We start from the raw sequence: 19582 nt of genomic DNA, 5'->3' as shown, positions 1-19582 counted from the left end.
TTAGTTAAAAGAACTAAAGGAAATGATGAATGAAGAAATAATGGAATGTATGAGAGTAATGTTCCACCAAATAAAGGATATCAATAAAGATACATAAATTATAAAAAAGAGCCAAATATAATTATATAGTTGAAAATTACCACATACAAGATGAAAAATTCATTGAGGCCCACCAGAAGATTTGAGCAAACAGAATTAAGAATATTCAAACTTAAAAATAGTTCAATTGAGATTATTCTGAGTGACAAATAGAAAATAGTAAGAATGAAATTAAATGAACAGAATCTCAGAGAAATGCAGGGAACCATTATGTGTACCAACATATGCGTAATCAGGAGAAGAGGGAGAGAAAATGACAGAAAAAAAATCTGAACAAATGGTGTCCAAAAACTTAACAAATTTGGTGAAAAATATTGATATGCACATCCAACAAGTTCAACAGAATCCAAGCAGAATACACACAAAGAAATTCACACATTAACACCATAGTCAAACTGCTGAAAGTCAGTGCCAAAGACAGAATCTTGAAAGCAACAGGAAAGAGTAACTCTTCATCAGTTCAGTTCAGTTTTGTCGCTCAGTTTTGTCTGACTCTTTGCAACCCCATGAACTGCAGCATGCCAGGCCTCACTGTCCATCACCAACTCCTGGAGTTCACCCAAACTCATGTCCATTGGGTCAGTGATGCCATCCAGCCATCTCATCCTCTGTCGTTCCCTTCTCCTCCTGCCCCCAATCCCTCCCAGCATCAGAGTCTTTTCCAATGAGTCATCCCTCCCAGCATCAGAGTCTTTTCCAATGAGTCTCTTGCTTTTTCGGTGATCCAGCAGATGTTGGCAATTTGATCTCTGGTTCCTCTGCCTTTTCTAAAACCAGCTTGAACATCTGGAAGTTCACGGTTCACATATTGCTGAAGTCTGGCTTGGAGAATTTTGAGCATTACTTTACTAGCATGTGAGATGAGTGCATTTGTGCGGTAGTTTGAGCATTCTTTGGCATTGCCTTTCCTTGGGATTAGAATCAAAACTGACCTTTTCCAGTCCTGTGGCCACTGTTGAGTTTTCCAAATTTGCTGGCATATTGAGTGCAGCACTTTCACAGCATCATCTTTCAGGATTTGAAATAGCTCAACTGGAATTCCATCACCTCCACTAGCTTTGTTCGTAGTGATGCTTTCTAAGGCCCACTTAACTTCACATTCCAGGATGTCTGGCTCTAGATGAGTGATCACACCATCGTGATTATCTGGGTCATGAAGATCTTTTTTTGTACAGTTCTGTATATTCTTGCCACCTCTTCTTAATATCTTCTGCTTCTGTTAGGTCCATACCATTTCTGTCCTTTATCACACCCATCTTTGCATGAAATGTTCCCTTGGTATCTCTAATTTTCTTGAAAAGATCTCTAGTCTTTCCCATTCTGTTGTTTTCCTCTATTTCTTTGCATTGATCCCTGAGGAAGGCTTTCTTATCTCTCCTTGCTATTCTTTGAAACTCTGCATTCAGATGCTTATATCTTTCCTTTTCTCTTTTGCTTTTCGCTTCTCTTCTTTTCATAGCTATTTGTAAGGCCTCCTCAGATAGCCATTTTGATTTTTTGCATTTCTTTTCCATGAAGATGGTCTTGATCCCTGTCTCCTGTGCAATGTCACGAATCTCTGTTAATAGTTCATCAGGCACTCTATCATTAGTCCCTTAATTATATTTCTCACTTCCACTGTATAATCATAAGGAATTTGATTTAGATCATACCTGAATGGTCTAGAGGTTTTCCCTACTTTCTTCAATTTCAGTCTGAATTTGGCAATAAGGAGTTCATGATCTAAGCCACAGTCAGCTCCCTGTCTTGTTTTTGCTGACTGTATAGAGCTTCTCCATCTTTGGCTGCAAAGAATCAATCTGATTTTGGTGTTGACCATCTGGTGATGTCCATGTGTAGAGTCTTCTATTTTGTTGTTGGAAGAGGGTGTTTGCTATGACCAGTACGTCATCTTGGCAAAACTCTATTAGCCTTTGCTCTACTTCATTCCATACTCCAAGCCCAAATTTGCCTGTTACTCCAGGTGTTTTTTGACTTCCTATTTTTGCATTCCAGTCCCCTATAATGAAAAGGACATCTTTTTTGGGTGTTAATTCTAAAAGGTCTTGTAGGTCTTTGTAGAACTGTTCAACTTCAGCTCTTTCAGCGCTACTGGTTGGGGCATAGACTTGGATTACTGTGATATTGAATGGTTTGTCTTGGAAACAAACAGAGATCAATATGTCGTTTTTGAGATTGCATTCAAGTACTGCATTTTGGATTCTTTTGTTGACCATGATGGCTACTCCATTTCTTCTAAGGGATTCCTGCCCACAGTAGTAGATACAAGGGTCATCTGAGTTAAATTCACCCATTCCAGTACATTTCAGTTCGCTGATTCCTAGAATGTTGACGTTCACTCTTGCCATCTCCTGTTTGACCACTTCCAATTTGCCTTGATTCATGGACCTGACATTCCAGGTTCCTATGCAATATTGCTCTTTACAGCATTGGACCTTGCTTGATCACTAGTCACATCCACAGATGGTATTGTTTTAGCTTTGGCTCCATCCCTTCATTCTTTCTGGAGTTATTTCTCCACTGATCTGCAGTAGCATATTGGGTATCTACTGACCTGGGGAGCTCTTCTTTCAGTATCCTATCATTTTGCCTTTTCATACTGTTCATGGGGTTCTCAAGGCAAGAATACTGAAGTGGTTTGCCATTCCCTTCTCCAGTGGACCACATTCTGTCAGATCTCTCCACCATGACCCTCCCGTCTTGGGTGGCCCCACATGGCATGGCTTAGTTTCATTGAGTTAGACAAGGCTGTGGTCTGTGTGATTAGATTGACTAGTTTTCTGTGATTATGGTTTGTGTGTCTGCCCTCTGATGCCTCTCGCAACACCTACCATCTTGCCTGAGTTTCTCTTACCTTGACGTGGGGTATCTCTTCACGGCTGCTCTATCAAAGTGCAGCCACTGCTCCTTACCTTGGATGAGGGGTATCTCCTCATGACCGACCCTCCTGACCTTGGACATGGAGTAGCTCCTCTAACTCTTCATACAAGGAGCTTATTTCTTAGTTTGTCAGGTGTGCTGTCTAATCAGTTTAAGGTTATTCTCTCTATATATTATATATCAACATTATAAATACATATGAGATTTATATAGGAATATTTATGTGAGACTATTGTATGATCTCTTTTCCCATTATTATTATTTTTTTAACTTAATCTTTAGTTCTTTGACTTCTACATTAGAGGCTTTTGCTAATAACCTCAGGATGCTTGGATTTTCACTGATATTTAAGGAGATGTACAAGATAGATTAAGCAATTTATGTTTGTATGTACCAGCAGGGTCTACACTGAAAGTATGACTTATCTCCATCACACCTAATAGCAACCATTTCACTGGCAAACAGACCTCTGCATGGTGTCTTTATTTCTAGAGTTTTTTTCCTTAGGCCAATCAATTTTCCTAGGAAAAGAATTCTTCATCTTCTTCCTGGAAGGATATTAGCTTGGCTAACAATATGCTTGAAGTCTTGTAGGCCAGGAAATCAGGTCTCCCTGTTTACTCTGTAGACTTCCATTTTATCTGTTTTCATTGTAGTACTTTACCTCTGACCTCATATCCCTGACAAAATTCTTAATTTCACTGATTCAAGCTTTTAAGGAAGAAACTCCTTATTCTCTACCAGACTGCAGATGGAGCAATTAATTCTTGATGTAGGGAGGGAGAGAATACAATAATATCTAAATTCTTATTGTGAAGATAGTTAACCAATTCACTTTTGTCAAGTTTACCCCTTCAGTTTCACTCTCAGAAGTACTTGTTGACTGCAATTGCTAAATCTTCTCAAGACTCTGTGGATTGAATTCTTAGAAGATTCCCACTGCTCCCAAATCCACACTCTTATATTTGAGCTTTGACAAGTACTGATAATCAGTTACTTCTTTCCTGAAAAATGTTACTGATATTACTGATATACTTCTTTTGTATCCTCCTTGACCCAGCGTGTTTAAATATTTTATTCTTAATTACATATTTTTGTGGGTCTTTAAGAACTTTTAAAAACAAACTCTTGTGCTCAATTCTCCAAATTTACACAGATAAGGCATTTATTTGGGTTATATTTACTAATCTAATTTTATGAGATTAGTATTTTAGCCAGATATTCGTTTTCCTAAGTGTACTGAGTGTGTCATTAGCACATCATCTAATGAAATCATCTGCTGACAGAGACCATTGGAGCTGTTTGCCATTTCTGCTAACTCTGTGTTCCCAGTTGATTTGGCTAAAGAGCAGTTCTACGGTGGCAGCAGGACATTTCTGAGGCAGTTTACAGCATTGTTTAACTCTTTTGCAGATATTGATATTACATGGGTTGTTGAATGGTGTAATTTCCACTGTACAGTCGCTATTGATCTCTTCCAGTGAGTCAATATGTGCTTGGTTTATTCTGAAGTCGTTTAGACAATTGAGGATAACCAAAGATTTCACAGTCAAATTCTGTCCTTTGGTTTACTAATAATGTGCAAAAGAGCAAGGTTTTATATTCTATACTCTATTTAACTGTCAAGACTAGGGAACAGAGTTTGCAGGTTAGAATCATAAATCAAAATTAAGATTGGATGCTGTGTAATCTTCCCTAATGCTGCTACTTATGCAACTACAGAGGGGCTGTTAGGAAGGAGGTGCTGAAGCAAGACTACAAGTGTTACAATTCTGACTCTGTCACCTACAGCATGTGGTATTGGTCTTGGGCAAGTTTCCTCATCTCTCTGGCTTCAGTTGCTTCATGTGTAGAAGGCAAATAGCAATAATAGTAATAATACTAAAGATAATAATTATACTTTTGTCCTGTTGTTACATGATTAAATGTTGATTAAATTATGTGCTTGAAACATGGTGATTATCTTAATTATTATTACTATTATTAAATGGGAAGTATTCAAAAGCTGATAGACAGGCAGCTGTACAAATTTCCAAGATGGACTATTATATGGAGCAGTCATTTTTTCTGGAAGGACAACCCTATTTTTCCCTCCTCTGCTATGGTCTTGTCAAGCCTTTCAAATATCTAAACATTTATTCCAATTATATTGGAAATTCTTCACATAATATGGAGGGGACTATTTTCAGATTCATTATTGAAAGGCAATAATGTTTTTTGTTTCTTTGGGGGCAGTTCAGGAAAGCAGGAGAAAGAGGAAAGAGTGGTGATTCTAACAGCTACTCCATTCATTGTTATATTATAGTCCCTTTAATGTGCAGGTGCAAAACTGAACAACATGATACACAGCCTGAAGTGTTGTCAGCCAGTGTACCACATCAGGCTTCTTGGAGCTTGTCTGAATTCTGTGGGCCGGGCCTGGGTCAGCTGCACTCAACTCTAGGTTCTCTGAGCCAAGACCCAGGTTGCTGCAAAATTCTGGTCTTCACTCCTGGTTAGATGAATAGTGTGGAGGTGCTGTTCTCCCCTTATGTCAGGTGTCAGCAGGTTAGGAAATTGTCTGAGAACAGTGAGGGTCAGGACAGCTGGGGCTCACTTACACCGACTTGCTGGGAATGGGGCTGGCTCCACCCCTCAGACCAGTACCTTGGGGGCCAAGGAACCTGATAATGCACTTTCTGGGGAGCACTTCCTCCCTTCCTCTCCCAGCGACCAGCGTGCTTGTCTGACAGACTAGCAGGTGTCAGCGGAATGTGCCAGGGGCTGTGGGGAGGGCTGTGCAGAAGTGGTGAGTGCAGTGATTATAGGTGCCTGGTGGCCAGAGGGCAGGTGGGCCAGCGGGTGCACAGGCAGGTTTTATGGTTCCCGGACTGGTAGGTACCGGCTTCCCCATGGTGTGTGAGATATCCACGCCCAGCACCTCAGAAGGGAAGTGGTGGGCCAACTCACTGTGACAGGGGTGGGTGAGGTATGGAGTTGGCTGCCCTGACCCTGGCTGTCTTTGGTGGCTTCATGAGTGCATGCAAAGTCGCTTCAGTTGTGTCCAACTCTTCATGACCCTATGGATTGTAGCCCTTAGCCTCCTCTGTCCATGGGATTCTTCAGGCAAGATTACTAGAGTGGGTTACCTTGCCTTCCTCCAGGGGACCTTCCAGACCACAAATTGAACCCGCGTCTTTTAAGTCTCGTGCATTTGCGGACATGTTGTGTTCTTTACCACTAGCACAACCTAGGAAGCCCCTGGTGGCTTAAGGCTTTAGCCAAACATTCAGACTGCCCTGTGCCACCCCCAGGATTCTGACTGATGTCTGGAGGACCGGGATTCAGAGAAGTTGGGAAGACAGAATCTTAATTGTTTGGAAAAGTTGGGTGGGTAAAAGGAAGATGTAGTCACTTAGATGTTTAAGGAGAAAAATAGTACTGTGCATTCCTATCCCAGGCAAATATTTTCATAGAATAGCCAGGATCAGAAAGTTGGTAACAGAGAGGCAGATTACCCACACAATTACCCACAGTTACTCAGCATCTATATTATATGCAGAGTACATCATGAGAAATGCTGGGCTGGATGAAGCACAAGCTGGAATCAAGATTGCTGGGAAAAATATCAATAACCTCAGATATGCAGATAACACCACCCTTATGGTGGAAAGTGAAGAAGAACTACAGAGCCTCTTGATGAAAGTGAAAGAGGAGGGTGAAAAAGTTGGCTTAAAGCTCAACATTCAGAAAACTAAGATCATGGCATCTGGTCCCATCACTTCATGGGAAATAGATGGGGAAACAGTGTCATACTTTATTTTTTGGGCTCCAAAATCACTGCAGATGGTGATTGCAGCCATGAAATTAAAAGACAATTACTCCTTGGAAGGAAAGTTATGACCAACCCAGACAGCATATTAAAAAGCAGAGACATTACTTTGTCAACAAAGGTCCATCTAGTCAAGGCTGTGGTTTTTCCAGTGGTCATGTTTGGATATGAGAGTTGGACTGTGAAGAAAGCTGAGCACTGAAGAATTGATGCTTTTGAACTGTGGTGTTGGAGAAGACTCTTGAGAGTCCCTTGGACTGTAAGGAGATCCAACCAGTCCATCCTAAAGGAGATCAGTCCTGGGTGTTCATTGGAAGGACTGATGTTGAAGCTGAAACTATAATCTTTTGGCCACCTGATGTGAAGAGCTAACTCATTTGAAAAGACTCTGATGCTAGGAATAATTGAGGGCGGGAGGAGAAGGGGATAACAGAGGATGAGATGGTTGGATGGCATCACCAACTCAATGGACATATGTTTGTGTAGACTCCGGGAGTTGGTGATGGACAGGAGGCCTGGCATGCTGCGGTTCACGAGGTTGCAAAGAGTCGGACATGACTGAGCGACTGAACTGAACTGAACTCAGCATCTGTTAATGTTACTTTTATTAATCATATCACTTTTTTCTCTTCATATTCAAGATGTCATGAAGTAACAATGACATCATTTTTCCATTTAATACTTGTATAAGATACCGTCTCCTTCTAAAGAGGCTACACACAAAATTCATTTACCTCCATATTCAGCTCTGATTGATGTTAATTTTTCTTTCAGTTCCATCTATTTTGTAATGCCACTGTGTAAAGATAACCAACAACAATACTTACTTTATGAAAATAAAAAATAGGGGAAGGAAGTAGAAGGAATAATTGGTTAATGCATACATATGCTACCTACAGTTCCCATTTCTGAACTCAACATGAAGCCATAATTGCTATTTGTATTTCCACTTTCTATCCATGATTCTTTTGCCTTCAGTCAATAGTTCAGCTGCTCAGAATTATTTACGTGGTGGGGGTGACAAAATCTTTACTTCTGAAAGCTCTGTATCCTTAGCTATCTTTACATGGTAGTGAAAGCTTATAAAAATGACTACAAGCTGAAATTTTAAAAATTTTAATTTAATGTTTTAAAATTTTATTTTATTTTATTTATTTTAAAAATTTAAATGAAGAAATATAAAGGTCACATCATCATAACTTTTCAAGCAGATATTATCAACTTGAAGTTTTGATTATCCTGTGACCTTTAATTTTTTGTCAGAATATGGTAAACTCTCTACTGTTGATTAGAAAAGTGCAGGCACCTAAAAAAGTTGTAAAACTAATATGTAATTAATACAGTGTATTGATAGTTTAAAACATTAGAAGCATTGAAAATTAGAGTGTTTTATTTCTTTACAAAATCTCACCAAAAACGTTTGAAATTCTCCTTAATGCTGTGTAACTTCAAATATAGAGTGAGGATCTTTGTAATACATGGGTGAATTGTTATACTTCTTTTTGAATTTGTATGAGCTCCCAAAACTTTATCCTGTGCACATTTTGAAATTTAAAAATCTTTACTGAGTTGTAGTTAATCTACAGTACTAGTTTAGTTTCAGATGTACAGCAAAGTACAGGTGGTCCTTGTTGCTGTGTATTCTATATATAGTAGCATGTATCTGTTGATCCTAAACTTCTAAATTATCCTTCCCTCCCTTTCCCCTTCTGGTAATACTAAGTTTGTTTTCTATGTCTGTGAGTCTGTTTCTGTTTTGCAAATAAATTCATTTATATTATTTTTAAAAATTCCATATATATATGATATCATACAATATTTGTCTTTCTCTGACTTATGTCACATAGTATGATAATCTCCAGGTCCATCCATGTTGTTGCAAGTAGCATTAGTTCATTCATTTTATGATTGAGTAGTATTCCATTGTTATAATTGAGTAGTATTCCATTGTATACATGCTCCACCTCTTTATACATTCATCTGTCAATGGACATTTAGGTTGCTTCCATGTTTAAGCTATTTAAAATAATACTGCTATAAACTTTAGAGTGCATGTATCTTTGCATACTAGTCTTTTCTCCAGATATATGTCCAGGAATGGGACTCCTGGATCATGTGGTAACTCAATTTTTAGTTTTTTAAGGAACCTCCATTCTATTCTCCATGGTGGCTGTTCCAGTTTACATTCCCACCAACAGTCCAGTTTCATTACATCTTATCTATCCATTCATTTGTTGATTGTCACTGAAGTTGCTTCCATGTCTTGGTTATTATAAATAGTAATGCTTTGAATATTGGGATGCAAATGTTGTTTCAAATTGAAGTTATCATCTTTTCTGGACTTATGCCCAGGAGTAGGATTGCTTGATCATTTATCAAAACCATTTTTAGTTTTTAAGGAAACTTATACTGTTTTTCATAGGAGCTGCATCAACTTACACTCCCACCAACAATGTAGGGGAGTTTCCTTTTCTTCTGAATCTTCTCCAGCTTTTATTATTTGTAGACTTTTTGATGATGGCCTTGCTGACTGATGTGAGGTGATACTTCCTTGTAGTTTTGATTTTAATTTCTGTAATAATTAACAATGTTTAGCATCTTCTCATGTGTCTGTTGGCTATCTGTATGTTTTTTGGAGGAAAGTCTATTTAAGTCTTCTGCCATTTTTTGACTTTTTAAAATTCCAAGCTTTTTGTATATTTTGGAAATTAATCCCTTGCCAGTCACATAGTCTGCAAGTATTTTCTCCCAAGCCATAGGTTGTCTTTTCATTTTGTTTATGATTTTCTTTACTGTGCAAAATTTTATGTTTTATTATATCTCATTTGTTTGTTTTTTCTTTTGTTTCTCTATCCTTGAGTGTCTGAGCTAAGAAAATATTACTATAATTTATGTCAGAGAGTGTTTTGCCTGTGTAGTCTTTTAGAAGTTTTATAATATCATATGTTATGTTTAGGTATTTAAGCCATTTTGAGTTTATTGCTTTGTGTCGGAATCCAGCTCCAGTAGCCAGGGAATCAGCCTGAAGGGATGGGCAGTGTCGGCGAGAAATAATGCAGCCTCTCAGTTTTCTTGGACTGCATATTTATTTCAAGCTTAAGATTATCTTTTATACTTTTACAAAAGCATTAGGAGGTTTGACATTTTCAGTTCCCCCTGACCCAGATTTGTTGTCTCCATAAATCATTGTTGCCCCTCAAAAGGAGTTCTTGCCTCAGTGATTCTCTTATCTACTTCTTCTCATGTGTCCTTGTGAACATATAGTGACTCATGCTAATGTCTGGGCTGCATACCACATTCCTCAGTTTATTTATTATCTTTCTAAATCCTGTTTGCCCCTAGTATCCTGAGCTCACTTTCTCTAAAAAGGCTTCTAATCACTAATATCTCCAAAATTCCTAATCTCTATAAGCTATAGTAAAATATGCTAACATTACAACATTCCTTAAATCTTTAGCTTTTAACTATTTTAATTATTCCTAAGCCGTAAATTCAGCAAACTCCTTTGCCATAAACATTTCCATCACAAATAGGTTTCAGATAGCAATCCCTCCAATGGCCTCAAGCTGTGGCCTACATGCTCACCCTGGAACACTCTTTTGTAAAGGTCCTTGAACGAATGTCAGTGATAAACTTTATGAATTATTCTCTGAGCACAGCTGCAGAAGGTCTTGTGCCTTCTCATGCTCCTCTCAAGAACAATAAGCACCTTAATATTCTTTTCAGTCAACTCAGCCGAGGACAGGAAAAAACAAGTCAGAATCACAAGGCCTAACTCCTTCATCCCAGGTCCATGCCTGTGGGACAAGGAGAGGGAGTTGGGGCCGTGCCTCCATTTTGTCAGTAATGCCTAACGTGGCTCCCGACAGTTTTGTATGATGTGAGGGAGTGTTCTAACTTTATTGATTTGCATAGAGCCATCCAGCTTTCCCAACACTACCTTCTGAAGAGACAGGCTATCTTTTCTCCATTGTATATTTTTGCCTTTGCCAAAGATTAATTGACCATAAGTGTATAGGTTTATTTCTGTGTTCTCTATGCTGTTCAGTTGATCTATATGTCCTGTCAATGCCTTGCTGTTTTGATTACTGTTGCTTTGTAGTATTGTCTGAAGTTTGGAAGGGTTATGCCTTCAGCTGTGTTCTTTTTCCTCAGGATTGCCTTGGCAATTCTAGGTCTTTTTTGGTTCCTTATAAAGTTTAGGATTACTTGTTTTAGTTCTCTGAAGAATGCCATGGGTAATTTGATAAAAATTGTATTAAATCTGTAAAGTGCTTTGCATAGTATGACCATTTTAACAAGATCCATTCTCCCAATGCAAGAATATAGTATATCTTTCCATTTCCTAAATCATCTTTGATTTCCTTTATTAATGTTTTATACTTCTCAGAGTAAAAGTCTTCACCTCATGCATTAGGATTATTCCTTGGTATTTTTTGATGCAATTTTAAACAAGGTGTTTTTTTAAATCTTCAAATATTTTATTTTTAAAGAAATACAACAGATTTTTAAATTTTCTCTATTTCATTACTAAAGAAATGCAACAGATTTCTGTGTATTCATCTTGTATCTTGCTCAATTTTGTTGAATTCATTTATCAGTTCTAGTAGTTTTGTGTGGAATGTCTAGGTTTTTCTATATAGAGTACCACATATCAAAGTTCATTGATTGCTCGCACTGCATCAAGGGCCACTTCTTATGTGGGAGCACTGGTAGTCAGGTCAAATGTTCCTCAAGCACCTGTGCACTTTCAGTATCATGAGTTATCTATGAAAATCCCTTTAGTGTGGAGCTTCCCCATGGACATCATCATCCTTTTCATCACTTTTTCAATTATGTCAGTGATTTCACTTTCTCCAAGTTCCAGATATGTAGAGTTTTTCCAATGCCAGCAGTCAACATTAGATATTTTTTACACCTCCATCTATGTCCCACTCTGACTTTATTTTTAGCAATATGATTTTCCTTTACTTTGTGGCACTTTCATCTTTGTTGGGAAACTATCTTTTTAATGACCAATTTTTGTCTGTGATCACATAGCTTTGTTACTGGTGTCAAGGAGACTACTTTCTTTCATGTATGAACATGAACTGAGTAACAGACACACAGTAACCAGTCATTGAACTTTTAAAAAAGTGACATGATTGGTCACTGATCGTAATGCACACGTTATTTACATAGTGATTTGTGGGTTGCAGAGATGGCAGTGAAGATTGTATTTCATACAATTACTCAAAGCTAATATACCACAGGACTTGAAATTTGAGCTATGCTTTTGGGAGACCAGTACTTAACTAAACCATAGCAACTAAATGTTGTGCATATTGGAGCTATGCAGAGTGAAGACTGTTTGTATATATTGTTTCCACTTAGTGGAATGTTTCTGCACATTCCATATTTATGACTTTCTTGATCAGATAATACCCATTTCATAAAGAACAGACCAGTTTGCAAAATTTTAGATTCCTACCCAGGATGAACAGCAAGCCAAAACCTATTTCTTAAAAGTAGAAGAGTTACTTGCAGAAGACTCGCAGTTTTATTCGAAATCCTAGAGCTCTGAGGTATTGAGACATGCCAGAGGCTCTATACAGACCTCTAAAATCTCAGTTTTCTTTCTCATTTGCAGCTCCATGGGCTGGCATTGTTTCCATATGCTGACAATCTTAGTTCTGGACTTCATGATTTCATATCTTGGGAGAAAAGTCAGCTTCCTAAAGATGCTTCCTGCCTTCCATTTTTTCAGTTGTCATGCTTATGTCATAGTGGTATTTATAAAATGAAAATCTGACCGTGTACCTTCTCTGCTTGAAATCTGTCAATGTTTCCTTAAAACTCTTAGGACTAAGCCAAAACTCCTTACATAGAATAGAGAGTTGTTCATAGTAGGCCTTCCATTTCATTTTCAGCTTCCTCTCTTAGAGTCAATGATACATTTATTTTGAACAATTGTAAGTCCTGAAACACACTCTTTCTTACACCTGTTCTTTCCTTCAGGTGCTCTCACAGCTTAAACCTCCAGCTTTAGTTGGACAACTCTTGGTTATCTCACACAATAATCCTACTAATATATCTTTAGGGCAATAGCTTTTATGATCCATCTAATTGGAAAAAATTGTCTTCTAATTTTTTGGCTATCACCATTTAAAATTTATTACATCTTATTGTGCTTTAAAAACAGAGACATAACTTTGCTGACAAAGGTCTATTTAGTCAAAGCTATGGTTTTTCCAGTAGTCACGTATGGATGTGAGCGTTGGACCAAATAGAAAGCTGACTGCAAAAGAATTCATGCTTTTGAACTGTGGTTTGGAGAAGATTCTTGAAAGTCCCTTGGACTGCAAGGAGATCAAACCAGTCAGTCCTCAGGGAAATCAGTCCTGAATATTCATTGGAAGGACTGATAATGAAGCTGAAGCTCCAATACTTTGGCTACCTGATGTGAAGAACTGAATCACTGGAAAAGGCCCTGATGCTGGGAAAGGTTGAACGCGGGGGGAGAAGGGGACAACGGAAAATGAGATGGCTGGATGGCATCACCAACTTGATGGACATGAGTCTGATCATGCTCTGGGAGTTGGTGATGGACAAAGCCTGGTGTGCTGCAGTAAATAAGGTCACAAAGAGTCACACCCAACTGAGTGACTGAACTGATCTGATTGTGCTTTAATCCTATTTTCTTGTATCTTCCACTCATCTTTGATAACTGCAAAAAACATATAATTATATATATGTATATACTGTCCTAAGGCTTAATATAACAAAGCATAAAATGACAGAATGATCTCTGTTCGTTTCCAAGGCAAACCATTCAATATCACAGTAATCCAAGTCTATGCCCCAACCAGTAATGCTGAAGAAGCTGAAGTTGAACGGTTCTATGAAGACCTACAAGACCTTTTAGAACTAACACCCAAAAAAGATGTCCTTTTCATTATAGGGGACTGGAATGCAAAAGTAGGAAGTCAAGAAACACCAGGAGTAACAGGCAAATTTAGCCTTGGAATATGGAATGAAGCAGGGCAAAGACTAAGAGTTTTGCCAAGAAAATGCACTGGTCATAACAAACACCCTCTTCCAACAACACAAGAGAAGACTCTATACATGACATCACCAGATGGTCAACTCCGAAATCAGATTGATTATATTCTTTGCAGCCAAAGATGGAGAAGCTCTCTACAGTCAGCAAAAACAAGACCAGGAGCTGACTGTGGCTCAGACCATGAACTCCTTATTGCCAAATTCAGACTTAAATGGAAGAAAGTAGGGGAAACCACAGGACCATTCAGGGATGACCTAAATCAAATCCCTTATGATTATACAGTGGAAGTCAGAAATAGATTTAAGGGACTAGATCTGATAGATAGAGTGCCTGATGAACTATGGAATGAGGTTCATAACATTGTACAGGAGACAGGGATCAAGAACATTCCCATAGAAAAGAAATGCAAAAAAGCAAAATGGCTGTCTGGGGAGGCCTTAAAAATAGCTGTGAAAAGAAGAGAAGCTAAAAGCAAAGGAGAAAAGGAAAGATATAAACATCTGAATGGAGAATTCCAAGGAATAGCAAGAAGAGATAAGAAAGCCTTCTTCAGCGATCAATGCAAAGAAATAGAGGAAAAAAACAGAATGGGAAAGACTAGGGATCTCTTAAAGACAATCAGATACCAAAGGAACATTTCATACAAAGATGAGCTCGATAAAGGACAGAAATGGTATGGACCTAACAGAAGCAGAAGATATTAAGAAGAGATGGCAAGAATACACAGAAGAACTGTACAAAAAAGATCTTCACGACCCAGATAATCACGATGGTGTGATCACTCACCTAGAGCCAGACATCCTGGAATGTGAAGGCAAGAGGGCCTTAGAAAGCATCACTACGAACAAAGCTAGTGGAGGTGATGGAATTCCAGTTGAGCTATTCCAAATCCTGAAAGATGATGCTGTGAAAGTGCTGCACTCAATATGCCAGCAAATTTGGAAAAGTCAGCAGTGGCCACAGGACTGGAAAAGGTGTTTTCATTCCAATCCCAACGAAAGGCAATGCCAAAGAATGCTCAAACTACCACACAATTGCACTCATCTCACATGCTAGTAAAGTAATGCTCAAAATTCTCCAAGCCAGGCTTCAGCAATATGTGAACCGTGAATTTCCAGATGTTCAAGCTGGTTTTACAAAAGGCAGAGGAACTAGAGATCAAATTGCCTACATCTGCTGGATCATAGAAAAAGTAAGAGAGTTCCAGAAAAACATCTATTTCTGCTTTATTGACTATGCCAAAGCCTTTGACTGTGTGCATCACAATAAACTGTGGAAAATTCTTCAAGAGATGGGAATACCAGAGCACCTGACCTGCCTCTTGAGAAATTTGTATGCAGGTCAGGAAGCAACAGTTAGAACTGGACATGGAACAACAGACTGGTTCCATATAGGAAAAGGAGTTCATCAAGGCTGTATATTGTCACCCTGCTTATTTAACTTCTAGGCAGAGTACATCATGAGAAACGCTGGTTTTGAAGAAACACAAGCTGGAATCAAGATTGCCGGGAGAAGTATCAATAACCTCAGATATGTAGACGATACCACCCTTATGGCAGAAAGTGTAGAGGAACTCAAATGCCTTTTGATGAAAGTGAAAGTGGAGAGTGAAAAAGTTGGCTTAAAGCTCAACATTCAGAAAACGAAGATCATGGCATCGGGTTCCATCACTTCATGGGAAATAGGTGGGGAAACAGTTCAAACAGTGTCAGACTTTATTTTTCTGGGCTCCAAAATCAGTACAGATGGTGACTGCAGCCATGAAGTTAAATGACGCTTACTCCTTGGAAGGACAGTTATGACCAACCTAGGTAGCATATTAAAAGGCAGAGACATTACTTTGCCAACAAGGTTCGTCTAGTCAAGGCTATGGTTTTTCCTGTGGTCATGTATGGATGTGAGAGTTGGACTGTGAAGAAGGCTGAGAGCCGAAGAATTGATGCTTTTGAACTGTGGTGTTGGAGAACACTGTTGAGAGTCCCTTGGACTGCAAGGAGATCCAACCAGTCCATTCTGAAAGAGATCAGCCCTGGGATTTCTTTGGAAGGAATGATGCTGAAGCTGCAACTCCAGTACGTTGGCCACCTGATGCGAAGGGTTGACTCACTGGAAAAGACTCTGATGCTGGGAGGGATTGGGGGCAGGAGGAGAAGGGGATGACAGAGGATGGGATGGCTGGATGGCATCACTGACTCGATGGACTTGAGTCTCAGTGAACTCCGGACGTTGGTGATGGACTGGGAGGCCTGGCGTGCTGCGATTCATGGGGTTGCAAAGAGTCGGACACAACTGAGCGACTGATCTGATCTGGTCTGATGTTGTTTTTTAAATCCCTTTTCCCTCCTGTTTTCTGTGACAATATTTTTAGACAATATATTCCTCTTTTTTCTTTAGTTACTACTATTCATTATTCTAAGTCACTGGATATCTATTGTGTCCATCTCATTGTATTGATTTTGATGAAGTTTCTCCTAAAGCTCTTCTATTTTTGTTTATTTATATATTCTTCCTTAGTTATTTCATTTAATCATCATGTCTTTAAATATTATCTTTGGGTTGGTGATTTCTAAATATGTAGTTTCATTCTGAACATTTCTAAACATCCTCAGTGGTATCACAACTGCCTATTTGAAATCTTTAATTAGTATTCCAAAATATTCATGAAAGGCAAAAGAAAATACCTCTGTCCCCCACAACATACTTTTCCTCATATCTTAGGTAATACCATCATCACACATTCAATTTTTAGAGTCATTCATTCTTGAAATTTTTCATTTACTGAAATAAATTTCATCTATGACAAAATTTGATATACTGTATTTTCTATGCAGTATGCTCAATTATAGGACTAAAAAGCAAACACCACAAAAATATCCATCTTTAAGGAATCAGAAGAGCACTGGCAAAAGTACTGTGAAGGAGAAATGTTTCTTCGTAAAGCAACTCCCCATTACTTATTGGGACCTAAGTGATCATCAACAGCTTTAAAGAAGAGGTACAATTTGAATGCTGAATTCCCCATGTGATAAAACAGTATAGGCTTTGACATACAATTAAAATAAATAAATTTATATTAAAAAATAAAATAAAAAGTAAACATAAAAAATAAAAGAAAAAACAGTATAGGCAAAAAACAAAGACTTGTGTAAAATATTTTACATTATTTGATCTTCTTAAAGTCAGTAAATGTCTAAGTCCTTTCAGTTGCGCCTCTGAAACCAGGAAAATTCAATATCTGCTTTCTATAAGGAACACAGTCCTCTGTATAGATGTCAGCATCTTATCTTTTAAATTCTGATTTTGTTCACTTTTCCTCTGTCTTAAATATTTACTGTTGTTGTTGTTCACTTGCTAAGTTGTTTCTAACTCTTTGCAACCCCATGGGTTGCAGCATTCCAGGCTTCCCTGTCCTTCACTATTTCCCAGAGTTTGCTCAAACTCATGTCCATTGAATCAGTGATGTCATCCAACCATATCATCCTCGCCATCCCCTTCTCTTTCTTCTCTCAATCTTCCCCAGCATCACCATCTTTTCCAATGAGTTGGCTCTTTGCTTAAGGTCGCCAAAGCATTGGACCTTCAGTCCCAGTCCTTCCAATGAATATTCAGTATTGATTTCCTTTACAATTGACTGGTTTGATCTCCTTGCATTCCAAGGGACTCTCAAGAGTCTTCTCCAGCACCACAATTCAAAAACATCAATTTTGTGGCATCAGTCTTCTTTATGGTCCAACTCTCACATCTCTACATGACTACTGGACAATACATAGATTTGACTATACAGACCTTTTTGGCAAAGTGATATCTCTGCTTTTTAATACACTGTCTAGGTTTCTCATAGCTTTTCTTCCAAGGAGCAAGTGTCTTTTAATTTTGTGGCTGCAGTTACTATACATAGTGATTTTGGAGCCCAAGAAAATAAAATGTGTCACCGTTTTCACTTTTCCTCATTTGCTCCCTCTTCATCTATCTTAAATATTTATAGCAATAACTTATCAGACCCCAGTTATGTCATTTTATTGCATGAAAATAATCATTAATTCATATTTTATACAAAATAAATGCAAACCATTTTTTCTAATATGAACTTTTATATCCTGCATCATACCTACTTCTTCTCTTATATTTGCATAAAAAATACATTCAAAAGCAGGAATCCAAGGGCTCAATGAGAAGTGCATGGGCCTTCAAGTAAACAAGACCACTTAGTGAGTAACCAGTGTACTGTTCACTACATGACCTTAGAGTTGCACATCTAGCTCTTTGTGCTGTCCCTTCCACATATCTATTTATCAATAATATATTTACTGTCCTTATAGTTGTTTTTCTCTGTGATATTTCTAAGTTTTCTTAATTTGAATTATCATTTATCCTTTAAGATGTAATTGAATTCTTATGTGAGTACATTTACTCAACACCCATGATTTAATTTTTCATATTTTAATTTTTCATATTTCATTGAAATAGTTATCTATATTTTACTCTGAATAGTATTTTACTGTAAGGATAATAGCTTTTATTACACTGTGTTATAATTGTGTCTTTACTTATTTTCTATATGGTAATATAGTTCCTTGGGACAGAACACTGTTCTAAATTAGAGTACTGTGTGGTTCATTGTTCACGTTTAATAAGTATTTGTTGGCTAAACAAATAAAATTAAAGTTTTGACCTAAATTGCTTGTAGAAATCAGCAAAACATTTTTTTCCCATAAAAATAAAGTTCTTTAAACATATAGCATCTAACATGCTAAAAGTAAAGCACATTTTACAAAGTATCTCAAGAAAGACTATGCCTTAAGAAGATGTGCTAAAAACCAAGCTGGGGAGTCCTGTCTAAAATATTTAACTATTTCTGATATACACTTTTTTTTTACATTTCTAATCAGCATAATGGAAAGTGATATATAAGGAACATTAAAACAAAACAGAGATAACATATGGAAAATTGAGGCTCTAGAGCTAGGAGTTTTTAAATTTGCCCTGAATTATAATGGATATTATTGGTTGGAAGGAGGAGTGTTTCTTTCTGCACTCCCTTAGGGAGCTAGAGCGGTCAGGAGATTCCACAAATTCTATCCTGTCACTTTGAATTATAGGTGAAAAGTTGATGCCTGGTTACAGATAAAGCAAGTCTTCATTCCACAATTTTCTCTTCTTCCACTGGGGTAAAGCCGTCATAATTTGTTTTATGAGAAAACTTGGAGGAGCACCATGGAAGTTCTGGTAAGTCACACACTCACTGCTAGTGTCTACTCACCCACTCATCCCACGGACTTTCTCTTCGTCATGGTTGTATCAAAAACAAATTCTTTAGATGGTCCAAATTCCAGAATCTATAACTTTTTTCCTGTCAGCATTTTTTACAAGCTGCTTCAAGTGAGAAAGTTGAGCAAGGATCTCAATGGGAGAGCAATCACAGGGACATTTTCCTTGAGGATTTGAATTCTCTAATGTTTCTCTTGACATCTTAGGTCATTTCTCTGAAGAATCATCAGTCTACACAAGTGTAGATTTCCGTTCCTACAATACTGATTTAACCAAGGCATAGTAACTGTATTTGTTATGTAGATTAAAAAAAAAAAAACACTTTAATTTCAAATTCCATGTATTACTCATGACTTCAGTCAAATTTCTTAGAATAACATTGACAGTTATCTTGAAAGAAGCAGGAGAATTAAGTTGTACTCTGTTATGCATCGACTAGCTGAGAAATAAAACAAGGAACTAATTAACATCTTAACAGATTT

This window comes from Bos grunniens, chromosome 6, assembly GCF_055505025.1.
Source record: "Bos grunniens cultivar Pamir isolate PY7600 chromosome 6, Bosgru_T2T1.0, whole genome shotgun sequence".
Lineage (NCBI taxonomy): Eukaryota > Metazoa > Chordata > Mammalia > Artiodactyla > Bovidae > Bos > Bos grunniens.
The sequence above is the reverse complement of the archived record's forward strand: the minus strand, read 5'-3'. Positions refer to the sequence as shown.